The sequence below is a fragment of the Myotis myotis genome, unplaced genomic scaffold, assembly GCF_014108235.1.
Source record: "Myotis myotis isolate mMyoMyo1 unplaced genomic scaffold, mMyoMyo1.p scaffold_m19_p_9, whole genome shotgun sequence".
Lineage (NCBI taxonomy): Eukaryota > Metazoa > Chordata > Mammalia > Chiroptera > Vespertilionidae > Myotis > Myotis myotis.
The window spans coordinates 87,216,662-87,233,577 of record NW_023416401.1 but is presented as its reverse complement, the minus strand read 5'-3'; positions in this window follow the sequence as shown (position 1 = coordinate 87,233,577).

Sequence of the window (16,916 nt, the reverse complement as noted above, 5' to 3'; positions counted from 1 at the left end):
GATGGGGGAGGAAGGCCTTCAGGGGAGGCTGCCCCAAGCGCCTCGGGGATCCACCCGCCCCAAGTCTCGGACAACAGTCTCGCCGCCATCGCCCAAAGCTGCATCTCTGCGGCCGGCTGTGCGGGGGGTGGGGGCACCGTGCGCCCTCGCCCAGCCTCGCCCTGCCCGCCCTGCCCCGGCTCTGCAGCTGCCTCCCACGGACCAGACACTCCGAAACCTCAACTCAGCGGAGAACGGAGGTGCGGGGCGGAACCCAAACCCCTGCGCCACGGGGCGGGGGCGGGGGGGGGGGAAGGGGCCGGAGAGAAGCTAAGGCTGGAGAGGTGAGCACCTCAGATCCGCAGATTTGGGCAGAAAACGAAACTTCCACAACAACGCGGCTTCTCCCCCCAATATGTATTTGCCACCCAAACTTGAAAGCAACCGGCAATATTTTTAAAATTTTAAAGAAACGAAATCCATTGACACAATTATTATAATTGGTCTTTTCCACTGCGGGAGGTAAGTTCTCAAGGGCGAACTGTGTTAGGACGTCCCCGCTGGGTCCGGGAGCTAACTATTCTGAGGGAATCAGAGAAGACTATTAGGATTCGATTCCGAATCCGATTTCCCAATAATCCTATCAATCCATCGTGCGGGCCTGGAGTGGACGCTACTCCCTGTCCACAGAGGATTGCATCCGCAGCCCTTCTACTCCTCGGGTTTGTTTGAGCTTCAGCATTTATTTAAGCCCAGATGGGCCTAAAATTAAGAACTAAAATAAAAATAGGCGTCCTCCAAGCGAAGCGTCCCGCTCGCCTTAAACATGGCTAAGTACACATGAGAGTGCACAGACGACCCCTGGCACTTGCTCCCAAAACACCGGGACCTGGGAGGGGGTAAAAGGAAAAGCCGCAGAAGCAGCGCTGTGGGTATTCAGGGGTGGGGGCAGGAATCGCACCCTGGCGCGGCAGGCACGGTGGCCCCCAGGGTGTGGAAGGTTGGGGTCCCAGGCAGTCCCAACAGGGAGGGAACCCTCAGACTCCAGCTCATTGGCGCGAAGGCTCTGCACTCCGGGCCTTCTGGCCCCGGGCTTAACTTTGAGTCCCGGCTGGGGTCAGTCTGCGCCGGCAACTTTATATCCGGGCAGGATGGGGCCGGGGCTGGGCAGACAAATGCCACCCCCACCCCAGACCCGGACTGTCCTTCGTGCCGAAGCGCTAGCCAAAGCCTCCCGGAGGAACGGAGATTCCTCCGAGCCCGTGGCCGTCTACGGTAGAGGCGAAGGGAGACCACGAGAGTCTGAGCGCCTCGGTTCGGGAAGCCCGAGGGGCCCAGAGTTTCAGAACCGCTTCGCAAAGGCCATTCATTCCCAAGGCAACTTTCTAGACCCCGGAGCTGCCGAGTCTCCAAGGGGCAGGCACTCCAGCGAGATCGGGACTTCCGCGCCTTGGGTGTGGAAGGCGGCTCAAAGAACCCTCAACCTTCCGGCCAGGGAGACCCTGCCCAAACACGCACACACTCGGCGTCTGGGCCGGAACCCAGGCACGCGCGCCCTGGTCAGGATGCCGGAAGCCTCAGCCCTTTCTTGAGCTCAACTATTCTCTGAGCGGCGAGCAAGGAGCGGGGGCGGAGGGGAGGGCTCCCGCACCCGAAACAGACTTCCCTCCAGGGCCCCGGCCCCTCGCCGCTCGAAGATCCGAGAATGTGTGGCCGCGCCGTTGGGTAGCCACCGCCCGGGGAAGGGTTCCTCCGGGAATTCTCAGCCGCCAAACTGTACACAGAACGTGGGGATCTCCCGGGCAAGCCTCGCTGGCCGCCTCGCATAATCAGGGGTATCGGCGTGGTGGGTTGGCCGCGGCTCCCCTCTGTCGCCCCCTAGGGAACTAGCACGCGCTAGAAGCCCTGGATCCAGGCTCCCAGCCACTTGGATGGCCCAGGAAACCCAAGATAGGAGGCGTCTGCTAGGACAGCAACGCCCCTACTGTGCGCACCCCTCTTACGAGGCCCGGGCGGGTGCCTCTGGAAACAGGGCCCAGGACCCCAGGCCGGATCCTATCTAAACACACACCGCAAACCGAGACAGGCGGCGGGGCGGGTGGAGCTGGGGTGAGGCTGGCCTGCGACTCCTCTTTCCTTCCCAGGGCGGGGGAGCCTGAGCGGCAGGTGGAGGCCTCCGAACGAGCGAGTGTCAGTCCCGCCCCTCGGAACAGCGTGACCTGGGCTGGGACGCTGCAGCCCGGGAAGGGGCCGCCCATTCATTCGTGCTCCCTACCCTCTAGGGCACCCACTGGGCCCTCGAACTGTCTAAAGCCACCAAGACGCACCCCCTGCAGTGCCATATGCATCAATTCACAGACACTTCAGAATAACAGCAACAATAGAAAAAATAGTATGCTGTTCTAGTGTGCAAAGCGCGACTGCACACCTGTAGATGCTTCGCGTCTTTGTCCAAGTCCAACCTTATTCCATTTACTGCTCACTTCTAATCGCAGCTTGCCAAACTGTGTGCGGGAAGGACCTTGCAGCCTTTACCTCTTCCGCAAACATCTGCTTTTCCCAAATGGCAAAAGCTGGGATGCAGCTGAGAGGCCTATGGGATCCAACCTTCTGAGGAGGAACCTGAGCCTGTCCATCTCCGGTCCAGGTCGAGTCTAGGCACTAAGTGGCAGAGTGCTTGCCTGCCAAGCGCAGAGATCGCGGGTATAGTCTCTAACTTGACAACCATCGCCCCATTTCTCAGCAGGCAAAGGTGCGTTTTCAGTTGTCCAACCACCTCAAAGCCAGAAACGTGCCTGCTATTCAAGGCCACCTCCCTAGTGGCTCTCGGGATCTGTTAGAGACAAGGCTGGCTCTTGCCTCCCCTGCCCCAGTGACCCCCCCCTCCCGTCCTCCAGAGGCCTGGCTCAGCTGCAGCACCTGTCACCTCTACACTGACATCCCCGGGCCCATCCTGGTGCAACCTAACCGCTCCGAGCTCAGTGTCCCCAGGGCCTTGGCTCGCTGTGCTCGAACACCGTACACCCCCAGGCCAGCTAAACCCGGCGGCCTTGATGCATTTATCTGGTCGCCGCCAGGAAGAGGAGGCCCACTGCGGCCAGACGCCGGGAGGCGCCAACCCGGCTTTCCGCGCCAGAGCTGTGCAGCGCCCAGCAGCCGCCCTGCACCCCCGCCCCACCGGCGCCGTCCCACACAGCCGCCAGCGTGGCTCTGGGCAGCCTGGCCCCGCGCAGGCCTCTCCTCCCTGCGGGCCCCTTGTCTTCTCACCCCTCGCAACTGGAAACTCATGTCGCCCGCTCTTCAACCCTCAGCGAGTTGAGGACTTTAAAAATGGAAGCCACGAAGATAGAGCTTCCCAAGGGCTGAGTCCTGTGCGGTAAAGTGCTCTGAGCGTTTATTTAATTAACGGAAGGGGGAGGGGAGCAATTCACAGGCAGAACGGGCTATCGCGATTGGAGGACACACCTGAAAGGTCCTGTTACTCCTCCCCTGCCCTCCTCCCGCTGGGAACTATAAAGTCGCCAAAGGCGAAGGGTCATCACTTACGTGTGTAAATGACCGTCTACTATGGTTCCTTCATCACGAAATTACTTGAAAGGTAGCCTACCTCTTGCTGCCAAAGGACATGTGACATTTGTTTTTGTCTCTAACGCCAGGCTCATTGTCATCTCTGGTTTTGATCTCATTTCAGGCCCCTCCTAAGTTTCCAGGTAGAATTGAACCTTGAACGGGGGCACTGAATTCCCTGGGGGAGAGGGAGTGGGTGGGTATGGGGTCTTCCTTAATTGACAGAATTGACAGAGATTTCTTTGCACCTTGATTCTCCATGCTTCTTGCCTTAAGAAAACAGGCGTAGGCCCTGACCGGTTTGGCTCTCAGGGGTCCTGGGTTCGATTCTGGTCAAGGGCATGTACCTTGGTTGCGGACACATACCCAGTGGGGAGTGTGCAGGAGGCAGCTGATTGATGTTTCTCTCTCATCGATGTTCCTAGCTCTCTATCCCCTTTCCTCTCCCTTCCTCTCTGAAGGGAGAATCAATAATTTATTTTTTTTAAAAGAAAGAAAACAGGCTTAGGGCCTTGGTTACATACATACATACATAAATGAAACAGCTAAATAAATAAATAAATGAAACAGCTGAGAGTCCAGTAAAATACAGTCTTATTGAAGAAGATTGGAAACAGACATAAATGATGTTTATTGACTAAACCATCGCTTCAAACATCATGGGACTCCCGTGATCAGCCAGGGTACAATTAGGTTCCCTGGGTCCCCAGTGGTTTCCACGCAAAACCTGCCCAGGCAACCACAACGTTTTTTATTTTCCCAGGGAGATGAGTTGAAAACGTATCCACGATTCCTCTATGTCTGCCTACAGACAAGTAGTAGGAAAGCTGGTTTCAACCCCACCTACTGGTAAACTTCCAGAGTCTCTCTCCAGTAGTCTCCCTAGGCGCAGTTTCTAGAGTACGCCAGGAGAGCTTTATGATAGAGCTGTCTGTGGACAGAAACGGACATTTTTACATTCCTCCAAACACAAAGTGCTGTAAGCACCGTCAGTGTAAAGGGCCATAAAGTATTCACTCTGAACCCCACTTTGGGCAGAAATAGACAGAAAACAAACGTATAGGAAACATTAGCTTCTTTGAAGGTGTAACTAGGATTATGATCATGAATATTCTTCCCTTCTGACATTTACACACTCTGCTTTTTGGTCTAGCTATGGGAACAGCTAAAATAGAACACATTAGTGATTACACTAATCACTGTTAACATTTCTGGAGACAGCTAGTCCCAGGGAATAGGATGGGGCTGTGGGGGAGGGGTATGGAGAGGTGACTTTTTACTTCCTTGTAGTTGGGGTTGTTGTAATTGTCTTGTTTTAATTATTTTTTACATGAGTACCCTCATCACTGTTAACATCCTGATTTTATTTCAAAATTTCATCCAGAAAGGAATTTTGTTGTTATGTTTCTAGTCTTCGATGTTGCAGCCTGCATCGTACTTTTATAATTTAAAATAACACAGCAACCACTGTTAAATGCGCAAGTGTATTTTTTTACTTCAGAAACGAGCACCTTTGATGGTCACAAAACATGACTCTGAAGAAACTGGCACTTGGGCAAGGTTTCGACCTCCCCAGGGTCCCTTTACTCGAGATAGTTTCCACTCGTGGGGTCTGCAGGGAGCTGGGGACTCCTGTGAGCAGCTCTAGCTTCTCCTTTGCCCGCCCTGTGAAGTGCTACGGGCCAGGCTTCCGTGTCTTCAGTCAACCCCACGCCTTCCTCACGTGGCACACAAACGTTGGCTTCCCTGGACCTGGTGCCAAGCTCCTGAGCTCTGCGTGTAAGAACTCATTTCAGTGGGGCCATCAGCCCAAAAACAACAACAACATTAAAAAAGCCAAATGGCACCATGGCAACCCAGGATCCAGAGGGAAACCCTAGCCAGCAAAAATCAACACCACGTCAAAACCAGAACCCAAAAGCAAGAGACGATGTTATTCTCTAGATCACTCTATAACAGAAAAAAAGAGAGAAAAAGTTCTCCATTCCCCAAACCAGGCACACCAACCAAAAATTTGAAAGACTAATACCTATGTGTATATATATATTTTTTCTCACCTGAATTAAATCTTTAGCCTCAAAAACTAAGAATTGGGAATGTTTTGTAGCAACACTTCCTTTTGCTAAGAAGCTTAGACATGCTCGGAGAAGATTCAGGACACTACCCTGCCCTTCCTCATTTATCCTATTAGTCAATAATGAGTTTTCATGTTCTACTGCAAGGCAGACCTGTTACAACCAGGTCCAATTTCATTCATTCGTCAGTTGAAAAGTTGTTCTTTGTTAGAATCTCAGACATAGCATGTGAACTCCCAATTCACAGGCCCCACCGCAGACGCACTGGATCTGGAGCTCTGTGGCTGGAGCCAGCGCCTGTGCCTTGCCCAAACTCTGCAGGTGATTCTGGTGCATGATTTTAGAGAGAGGGAGAAGGGGGGAGAGAGAGAAAGAAACATAGAAACATCAACTTGTTGTTCCACCCATACATGCATTCATTGGTTGATTCATGTATGTGCACTGATTGGGGATGGAACTGCAACCTTGGTGGAATGACACTCTAACCAGCTGAGCTACCCAGCCAGGGCACACATATATCACTCTTGATGAACCCCCAAAAGAAGGGCAAATCAGTTACTTGCAAGGGCAGTAACAAGAGGATAATGACGAGAGCTGGAAGTAGGGTGAGGGAGCAAAATTTAAGAAGACACCAAAACACTCAGTAATCAAGACAATCATTTTAATGCACTATTTTTAAAAAATTAAAGTGAACACAAAAACATCCTTGATGAATAGCATATATGTCCCTGTGTTATTATGCAATGGAAGCAGTTATTTCTAATCATCCCCTCCATCCCCTACCAGCTGGGTTGGTGAGTGCTGGTGAACAGATCGGGCAGGGAGGGGTTTTGTAGAGAGCCGTGTTTTGTGTGTGTGTGTGTGTGTGTGTGTGTGTGTGTGTAATTTTTATTTATTGATTTGAGAGAGACAGAGGAAGGGAGAGATGGAGAGAGAGAAACATCAATCTTGTTGTTCCACTTATGCATTAATTGGTTGTTTCTTGTATGTGCCCTGACTGGGGATTGAACCCACAACTGTGGTATAGCAGGACAATGCTCTGACCAACTGAGCCACCCAGCTAGGGTGTGAGCCATGTTTTTTGTGGTTTTTATTCTTTATTTTTTACTCATTAATTCTGGAGAGAGAGGAAGAGAGAGAGAGAGAGAAGAGAGAGAGAGAGAGAAAGAGAGAGAGAGAGAGAGAGAGAGAGAGAGAGAGAGAAACATTGCTGCTCCACCTATCCATGCATTCATGGGTTTATTCCTGCATGTGCCCTGACTGGGGACTGAACCCACAACCCCAGTGCATCAGGACAACACTGCAACCAACTGAGCCATTTGCCAGGGCAAGAGCCATGTTGTGTGTTTTTGTTTTTATATTGTAGAGATTTGATTCATTTTTTCTGCTTGGGAGACTATGTGATAAGTGTATCTAAGTGTATATATGTTTCCCCTTGCCTTGTGCTCCAGCACTGCCTGGCCTGGTCTGGAAGGGGGAGCCCAATGCCTCACGGTCCTGGTACTGAGCAAAAGAAAACAGGAGGCCCAAATGGCTGGAATATCCTACTGTACCTGGGATGTTCCTGTGCCTGTGCCGCTGGCAGACTGGTGGTGTCTGCATCTCCTGGAATTTGCCACACCCTCATCTCTTACTCCCTGAAGACCACAGGCTTGGGAGCAGGTGATTTCCAAATCCTGACTGCATACCTTAAGCCAAGTATTTCACCTCTCAAGAGCCTCAGTGTTTGCATCTGCAAAATGGAGATAACTGAGCCTACCTCACGGGGTTGAAGATTAAATAGATAACCTATGAAGAGTGTTTGGAATAATGCCTGATAATGAAGAAGTTACATAGGATCAGTTACTATTACTGTCACTGAGTGCTGACTTTACCCTCAGAGCATAGTCTGCTCTCTATGCCTGTGGCTGAAACCTGCTACTCAGGCTGGCCGGCCTCCCCACACATCCCACACCCCCACACCCCCACACCCCCAGGGGCTGGTTGGTTGGTAATCAGCAAGTGAGAGGAACTCGGGCATTCCTTCCTTCAGCTAGCGATTTGCTGGGCTTAGGCAATGTGCTCTCCTGGGACTTCTAGCCTAGCAAGGGAGGCACACATTCCTCCATTCCATCATGGTTTTGAAGGCCTACTAGGTGCCAGACTCTGTCCTGGGGACACAGAATGTTGACAGAGCTGACAAAATCTTCAGACTCATGACATTTATATTGGCTTGGGGACATAGCATTAAATAAACAGTTGCAATGGGAGGGAGGAAGGAAGGAAGGAAAAAGGAAGGAAGGAAGGAAGGAAGGAAGGAAGGAAGGAAGGAAGGAAGGGAGGGAGGCTGGTTTCTAAGCCCTTTGCATGTATTATCTCATTTAATCCTCATAGGAACCCCACAAGGTGGGAATTATCACTTTTTCCAGCTGGCATTTGTGGGAACCCAGGAACACAGCAGTTTAGTAACTTGCCCTGCAAGGCAGATGCCAGAAATGGGTCAATGAGGACAGTGTCTAACCTGCCCCTTGGAGACTGAATACCCACCTAACACATTGGTCTTAAAAAGAGCCTGTGGCACAAACAAAAAAACGACACCACCGGCTGCTCAGGGCCTGGGGGCTGCCAGGGTGAGGCCACGGGAGACTTTGGGGCAAAGAAAGCAGATTCACCTTTTCCAGGTGTGATGCCTGGAAGTGGAGTGTGGGCATCAGAGCGCAGGGTGGCGGCAGTATCTGCAGTCTCAGGTCCACGCCCAGCAGCAGGGGAGAAAAGGTGTCCATTTCCTCACATCGTGGGAGAGGGTGTTTCACCACTTCTTCATTTTTGCCAAACAGGTGGCTAAAAAACAAACAAACAAACAAAAAAACGGCTCAGGGAGGCCAGGGGATTGTCAAGGGCGGGGGGAAAAAAAGGAGACATATGTAATACTCTTGGTAATACTTTAAGCAATAAAAAAAAAACCCAAAAAAACAAAAAACAAAACCGGCTCATTTGATTGAATACTTATTGGTTATTTGTGTGACTTTTGCAAACCATTTGTGCTACTTGTCCATTTTGCTACGTATTCTTTTCTTCCATATTTTCTCAGTTACTTTCATATATTTATGTCATTATTTAGCCCTTTAATGCAGCTGGCATTGGGGGGAAGGAAGGGGGAGGTATACCAGTACATGGTCTAAGGCAGACAGACCTAATTCTTATTTTTCCCAAATGGAGACTTCACAGTGCAGGTGGGCCAACTGAAAGGCCACTTTTAATCTTGTAGGTTGACCTCCATTCACATGTGTCTTTCTGCCCTCGTACCTGCCTCCTCTCACAGTGATCCCTGTGCCTGCGCTCTGATGATCACAGCTTTACCTTGTTTCCATACCTACCTCATCTCCCTGACTCAAGTCTTCCAGAAACCTTTTAGAATCCACGCAGCATGTTCTTCCCCACCCCAACACACACACACACACACACACACACACACACACACACACACACACACACGAATCTTGCCTCGATTTTGAGTGGAATTATTCAGGTTGTATAGATATAAAGATCTGCCGTCTTTATACTAATAAGGCTGAGATTAGGTCTCTTATAGACCTAAGAGACCGGAAAAATAAGGGCCTGAGGCAGAGCTCTCAGCAGCATGAGTTTGTCCCCTAGGGGACGTGTGGCAATATCTGGAGATATTTCTGATGGTGGCAGCTGAGGGAGCATGATCCTGGCATCTCATGGGTAGAGACCAGGGATGCTGCTGAACATGGACCGTGAACAGACAGCCCCCCAGGACAGAGAGTTATCTAGTCCAAAATGTCAACAGCCAATCAGAGTCCGGCCCAGGGCTTCTTCGGCTTCTGCAGGAGGCAGCTCAGGGCAGGGCGGGGCATCCCAGAGGCTCCCAGCCCCAACTGAGGCTGAGGCAGCAGTCAGGTCAGGTGCAAGGCGTCTGGACCCTACCCTTTCCTCTTAGGTACCCTTCATTAGGGTGTGAATCACGGTCCTTCCATAAAATCAGCTCTTACCATGTACATTTTTTTTCTTTAACATTTTACATCAACTTTATTGAAGTCTAATTTTCATACCATAAAAAGTACTGGGACGAGTACAGTTTGATGAGTTTTGACAAAATGTACACAACCATGTAACAACCATCAGAATCCAGATAGGATATTCCCACTCCCCAGGTCATCCCCTCCTCCCCTTTGTGGTCAATGCCACCCCATCTCCAGTCCCAGGCAGCCACCAATCTCCTTCCATCATTCTAGATTGTTTTAAATTGTCCTCAGGTGTCACAGAAATAAAACGTATGTAGGATGTACGCTTTCACATGTGGCTTCTTTTGCTCAGCACGACATTTTTGAGGTGATCTGTGTTGTCGATAGGCCGTGTTTCCTTCCTAAGTATTGCTGCGTAATATTCCATTGTGTGGCTATCCCACCACTTGTCTATTCATTCACCTGTTGGATTATTTCTAGTTTGGGGCTGTCTTAGTCTGCCTTGGCTGCTATCATAGACTGCGAGGCTTATAAACAACCAACATTTATCTCTCAGTTCTGGAGGCTGGGAAGTCCAAGATCATGGTGCCAGCAGTTTCATTGTCTATTTAGGGCCTGCTTCATGGTTCACAGACATGACAGAGGGGTGAGGGGGCTCTCTGGGGTCTCTTTTATAAGGGCACACCCCCTTAGATCTAATCTCCTCCCAAAGGGGCCTATCTCCAAACACTATCATACTGGGAATTATGTTTCAGTATAAAAATGGGGGGGGGGGGACATAAACATTTAGTCCATTGCAGAGCTATCCTATATAATAAAAGCCTAATATGCCAAGTGTCCAGTCTTCTGGTCATCAGTTCAACCAATCAAAGTGTAATATGCTAATGATATGCTAAGGCTGCTCAACTGCTCATTATGAGATGCACTGACCACCAGGGGGCAGATGCTCCGACCAGTAGGTTAGCTTGCTGCTGGGGTCTGGCCGATCAGGACTGAGCAAGATGGGCCGGACAGGGCCTGGAGCCCTCCCACAGTCCCTCCCAGGCTGGCCAGCCTCCTGCATCCCTCCCCGGCCCTGATCAGGGTCCCTCTGCCTGGCCTGTGCCTTCTTGCATACCGAGACCCCTTGGGGGATGTCGGAGAACCGGTTTCGGCACGATCCCACAGGCCAGGCCAAGGGACCCACTGGTGCATGAATTTGTGCACCAGGCCTCCAGTTACAAATAAAAATGCTTCATACATTCATGTACAAGTCTCTCTCTCTCTCTCTCTCTCTCTCTCTCTCTCTCTCTCTCTCTCTCTCTATATATATATATATATATATATATATATTTCTCTTGCTTAAATACCTGGAACTGGTATTGATGGGTTATAAGGTAAGAGCATGTTAACCTTTATAAACCAACCAACAAACAAACTGCCAGTTTTCCAATGTGGCAATACCATTTTGCTAGTAACAACTGAGAGCCCCTTTGCTCTCCACCCTCGCCAACATGTGATATTGTCAATCTGCTCATTTTAGTCATTCTAGTGGGTACATTGTGACATCTCCTTGTGGTTTTAATTTGCATTTCCCTGATGATAAATGATATTGAGAATTTTATATCTTCTTTTGTGATATGTCTGTTCAAATCTTTGCCTATTTTGTAACTGGGTTTTTGTCTTATTGTTGAGTTGCAGAATTTTATTCTGGACAAAAGCCACCCTTTGATTTTCTTTGTAGCACCTTTGAAAAGGCAAAAAGTTTTAAATTTTTATGAAATTGCAACTTATTTTTTTATAAGTTTGTGCTTTTTGTGTGCTACGTAAGAAATCTTTGCCTAACCCTAGATCATGAAGAATCTTCTATGTCTTCCTCTAGAAATTTTATAGTTTTAGTTCTTATTTTTACTTCTGTGGTCATTTTGCATTCATTCTTGGATGAGGCTTAGGTTTGTGAATATGGATATCTAGTTATAGCACAATTTGTTGAAAAGACCATCTTTCCCTCATTGAATGACCTTGACACCTTTGTGGAAAATCAATTGACCACATATTTCTATATCTCTTCCTGAATTCTTCATTTTGTTCCATTAATGTATATGCCATCCTTATGACAGTAACACATTGTCATGTCTTGAAATCACATGGTGTTCTCTTTATTTTTTTAAAATATACTTTATTGATTTTTTACAGAGAGGAAGGGAGAGGCATAGAGAGTTAGAAACATGGATGAGAGAGAAACATCGATGAGCCGCCTCCTGCACACCCCTACTGGGGATGTGCCCACAACCAAGGTACATGCCCTTGACCAGAATCGAACCTGGGACCCTTCAGTCTGCAGGACGACATTTTATCCACTGAGCCAAACCAGTTAGGGCTGGTGTTCTCTTTAAATGTGATTGTTCTTTAAAATTATTTTAGCTAATCTAGGTCCTTTGTGTCTTCATAGAAATTTTAGAATCATGTTATCAATTCCTACTTTCTAAAAAATCCCAATGGGTGTTGGTAGGATTATATTGCACCTACTAGGAGCCTGGTGCAGGAATTTGTGCATGGGTGGGGTCCCTCAGCCTGACCAGCGATCAGGCCACAGGAGGTTGGCCAGCCATGGGAGGTTGGCTATGAGAGCGCACTGACCACCAGGGGGCAGCTCCTGCATTGAGTGTATTCCCCCTGGTGGTCAGTGTGCATCATAGTGACTGGTCGACTGGTCGTTCGGTTGTTTGGTCGCTTAGGCTTTTATATTTATAGATTGTTCAACTTGTGGACAATTGTTAGCCTAATAGATCCCAGTCTCCCACTTCACAGCATGACCTGTCTTTCCATTCACCTGTGTCTTCCTTTACTTCTCTCAGCACTGTTTGGCAGTTTTCTCTATACAGGTCATTCGCATGTTTTGTTAAATCTGTTTCTAAGCTTTTCAAATTGTTGGATGCTAGGGAAAATGGTTATGGTTATTGGAAATGTTGTTACTGTTGTCATTTTATGTCAATTTTTTTTTTTTTTTTTTTTTTTTGCTTGTTGCTATTATATAAAGACTAGTGGCCTGGTGCATGAATTCACACACATTTAAATGAAATTAATTAGAAGAAATCTTTTAATATCTTTATTTACCCTTTCTCTATAATAGAAGTGTCAACCAAATTCACAATCGACAATGACAAATTGAAACACACATGTGTGATTGGCACCAGCAAGAGCTTTATATGTATCATGCATGCATGCATGAGTCAACTTAGCCTTTTATATATATAGAATAAACTTGCTTAATTAGACCTGTTTTCTGATTTAGCTAAACTTTTTCCAGCCCAGTGAAGCACCCCAACTTCTCTTTTAGGTAATTGTCAGCAACACAGCAGTAAATATCAACACGAAGCAGATTATTATTGTAGATCACACAGGGAGAACAAAGGGTAAAATATTGAACTGTAGCAGTGTTTGACTATATTCTGCGCAATGAGAAAACCTGAAGTCATGTTCAAGGTCCACCATCTCTTACTTCTTTTCAGTCAGGTCAAGTTTCTAAGTTTTCTAAATCTCCGTTTTCTGGCTAATGAAAAGAAAATAGGATTCCACTGAGTCTCCTATCTACCTACTCCAGGATTTCTGTGAGGATCAAATGAGATGAGGCACGGGAAAATGCTTCACAAACATTTGGTTACAGTGTAAAGTGTTTCCACCTGGCTATAAAGCAAGTCATGTTTCTGGGCTGAACAAACTCCAAGGAGGCTAGTCGCTAGGGAGAGGAAGCCAGGTGTTGCAATGTGATGTCATTACCCGGAAGAACACTTAGCATATTAGCCTTTTATATATATAGATAGTTACTTTTTAAAAAAAGTTTTGTATTGTCCTCATATCCTGAGGCCTTGCTGAACTCACTTATTAGTTCTATTTGCATTTTAGTCAATCCCTTAGGATTTTCTTTGAAATGTACATATATATGTATATTTTTATTGACTTTTAGAGAGAGGGAGAGAGAGAAACACTGATGTGAGAGAGAAACATCAATTGGCCGCCTCCTGGACACCCCCACCAGGGATCCAGCCCACAACCCTGGCATGTGCCCCAACCGGAAATCAGTGCACAGGATGGTGCCCAACCAACTGAGCCAAACCAGCCAGGGCATCTCTTAGGATTTTCTACCTAAACAGCTTCAAGTCTTCCATTCCCATCGGTAATGCCTCTTTTCCTGCCTCAGACCCAGCCTTGTGTGTGATTTCTGGGAACTTTCAGTCACAGCTCTCCTGGTGGTGGTTGTCTGCCTGCCTTGAGATGTAGATGCAGATATGAATTGGCTCACATAATTATGGAGGCAGACAAGTCCCAAGATTGGTGGATAGCAAGCTGGAGACTCAGGGCAGTCAGTGGTGTACATTCCAGCCCAAAGGCCAGCAGCTCCAGACCCAAGGAGAGCTGACGTTTCAAGTCGAAGTCTGGAGGCTGGACAAGCCCAGGGTGCCGCCAGCAGGCAGCCAGGAGCTCCCTCTTACTCTGCCTTTCCCCTCTGATCAGGTCTCCCACTGATTACAGACAAGCCACCCCATTAGGGAGGGCCACCTGCTTCACTCAGTCCAGATTCAAATGCTAATCTCATCTAGAAAAACGCCCACAGACACACCCAAGGTAAGGTTTGACCAAATGTCTAGGCACCAGGTGGCTAGTCAAGTTGACACCGAAGGCCCTGACTGGGTGGCTCAGTTGGTTAGAGCATCATCTCAGTATGCCAAGGTCACAGGTTCAATCCCCAGTCAGGGCACATACAAGAATCAATCATTAAATGCATCAATAAGCAGAACAGCAAATCCATGTTTCTCTCTCTCTCCCTTCCTCTCTCTCTAAAATCAATCAATCAATAAAAATGTTGAAAAAATTTACATAAAATTACTCATCATAAGATCCAAGAACAGATTCCGGGAGCTCCCTGAGATTTGGGGAGCTCTTTACCTCAGTTGCTCCTTCCTCTGCAGGTCCTCAGGTCTAATCAACTCAGTCTCCCTGAACTCCAGTCTCTGCCTCCAGGACTGCCTGCAGGATTTACAGGTCCAGTGCAAAGAGAAAACCCACGCCCTTTTTGGATATTAAGAATCTCAGGATGGTAACAGCAGAGCATTAACCCAAAGCTCAAGGCCCTTCTACACTCAAGACCCTCTGCAGCTGCGCAGGGCACACACCACAGGCAACAGGCTGGGTGAGCACAGAGCACACAGGTCGCTGCCTTGCTCTCAGAAACCACAGCAGTCAGGATGCTGGTTGTGCAGTGTCTGAAAATAGTTGTTTCTTAGTTTATTCAGTTTCCTAGTTGTTTACAGCAGAAAGGCCAGGCCAGTATGAGCTGCTTCACCATGGCTGGAAGTACAGTTACCTTTTGTGTATTCTTGTGTATTCTTGTGTATTTCATATTCCTGTGCCAGGTACCACGTTAGGCGATTTAATTATTTTTAAAATTATATTTCACAGTAATACAAGAGTGTGTTTGTCTTCTAAAAAATTCAAAATATTACAGCTAATGCTATGGTCCAATCCGATAACCATTCCCCATTCTAGCTCTATGACTGCTTCCCCACTACCTTTCGGGAAGTAACTAACAATGTCAGCTTGATCATCACTGGATCAGGGCCCTTTCTCGGCATTTATCTGCATGTCTCCAAACCCATTAGAATCTCAAAGCCATTCGGCCTACCCAGGACCCAGACGAAAAATGAAGACATGCCCATAAAGAGAGATGTACAATAATGCTCTCTCGGCTTTGCTCATAATCGCCCCAAGCTGAAAACAACCCAAATGCCCATTAACAGGAGGTGAATATATGAATTGTGGATACCTATACAACGGAATTCTGCACGACCATCAAGAAGGGTAAGCTACCACTTGGTACCAGAGCATGTGTGGATCTCACAGACGCGATGACACAGCTAAGGAAGCCAGAAGTATATACCGAGGAGTTAAAGTTCAAGAACAGGTGAAATGAATCAATGGTGGTAGAAGTCTGAATAGTGGTGTACTTATTTGGGTGGGCTGAATGAACTGGAAAGGGCAGGGGACCTGCAGCGGTAATGGAATGTTCCAGATTTTCATCTGGGTGCTGGTTACAAGGGCGAATTCACTCTGTGAATGTTGATTGAGCTGTACACTTAAGATGTGCTTATACAGCCCGGCTTGTGTGGCTCAGTGGTCATGGTTAGATTCCCTGTCAGGGCATGTGCCAGGTTGCAGGCTCGATCCTCAGTGGGGGCGCGTACAGGAGGCAGCCAATGGACAATTCTCTTTCATTATTGATGCTTCTATCTATCACCCCTCTCCCTTCCTCTCTGGAATCAATAAAAATATATTTTTTAAAAAGATGCAGCTATATAAAATAGTATTGAATGTCCATTGGGATTGAAAATTTTAAATAAATAAATGAATAAGAATAATGGTTTTTGACATATTTGAGGATCTAAGATGGATTGTTGTAAACATCCACAGAAAGGGGGTTGCGAGGGCATTCCCCCTCCAGGTAGGCAGTTTCCTTCTTTGTGAATGGGACAATAGCAGATCTCCATAAGAATGTTCCATTAGGACAGCAGTGAGCAGATGCCTGGGAGTGGGAAGGAAGCCCGGTTTACAAATACAATAGAATCCTGGATGGTTTGTTATTTTGTGTCTACTGGGGTAGGCCTCCAGGGGTTCTCTCATCCCCTCCCGCCCGCACCCCCACCCGCACCCCCACTCACACCCCACCTTCAGACTTGCGTGTCTCTTATTTGTCTGCAGGGAAATGGAAGGTGTCCTGAAAAGAAACCCAGCAAGTTCTGGAGGACAGGGTCTGCCTCTGCACCTCTGGTCATGGAGGGAGAGAGGAGGGGCAGGGAGAAGTGGTGGCCAGCGTCCCAGTGTTAACACCCTACAGACCGAGCACTGAGCACTGACCAGACTTCCAGGCCCCAAGGCATGTCCTGACCCTTCAGGACCTTTTACAATCTCTACCCCTCTCCCCCCAAAGTTTTCCCTGTTGATGGGAGTTGGGGGAGGAGGTACTGGGAGTTGATGGAGCAGGTGAAACCAGGGAGATTTGGTGCCAAATTCCACCAGGAAGGTCTTCAACCAGATAACAGAGGAGCGAGGGAGGGGCTGTGGCGGGGACAAGAGCTGAAACCTTCATTGGGTGCTGTGTCCCAGGCCATGGTCACTTGATGAGTTTTTTTTTTTAAGACATTCTTTTTATTTTAATATTTAAAAAAATTTTTTTTAATCCTCACCCAAGGATATTTTTTCCCATTGATTTTTATTTATTTATTTATTTATTTTAAATATATTTTATTGATTTTTTTTTTTTTTACAGAGAGGAAGGGAGAGGGATAGAGAG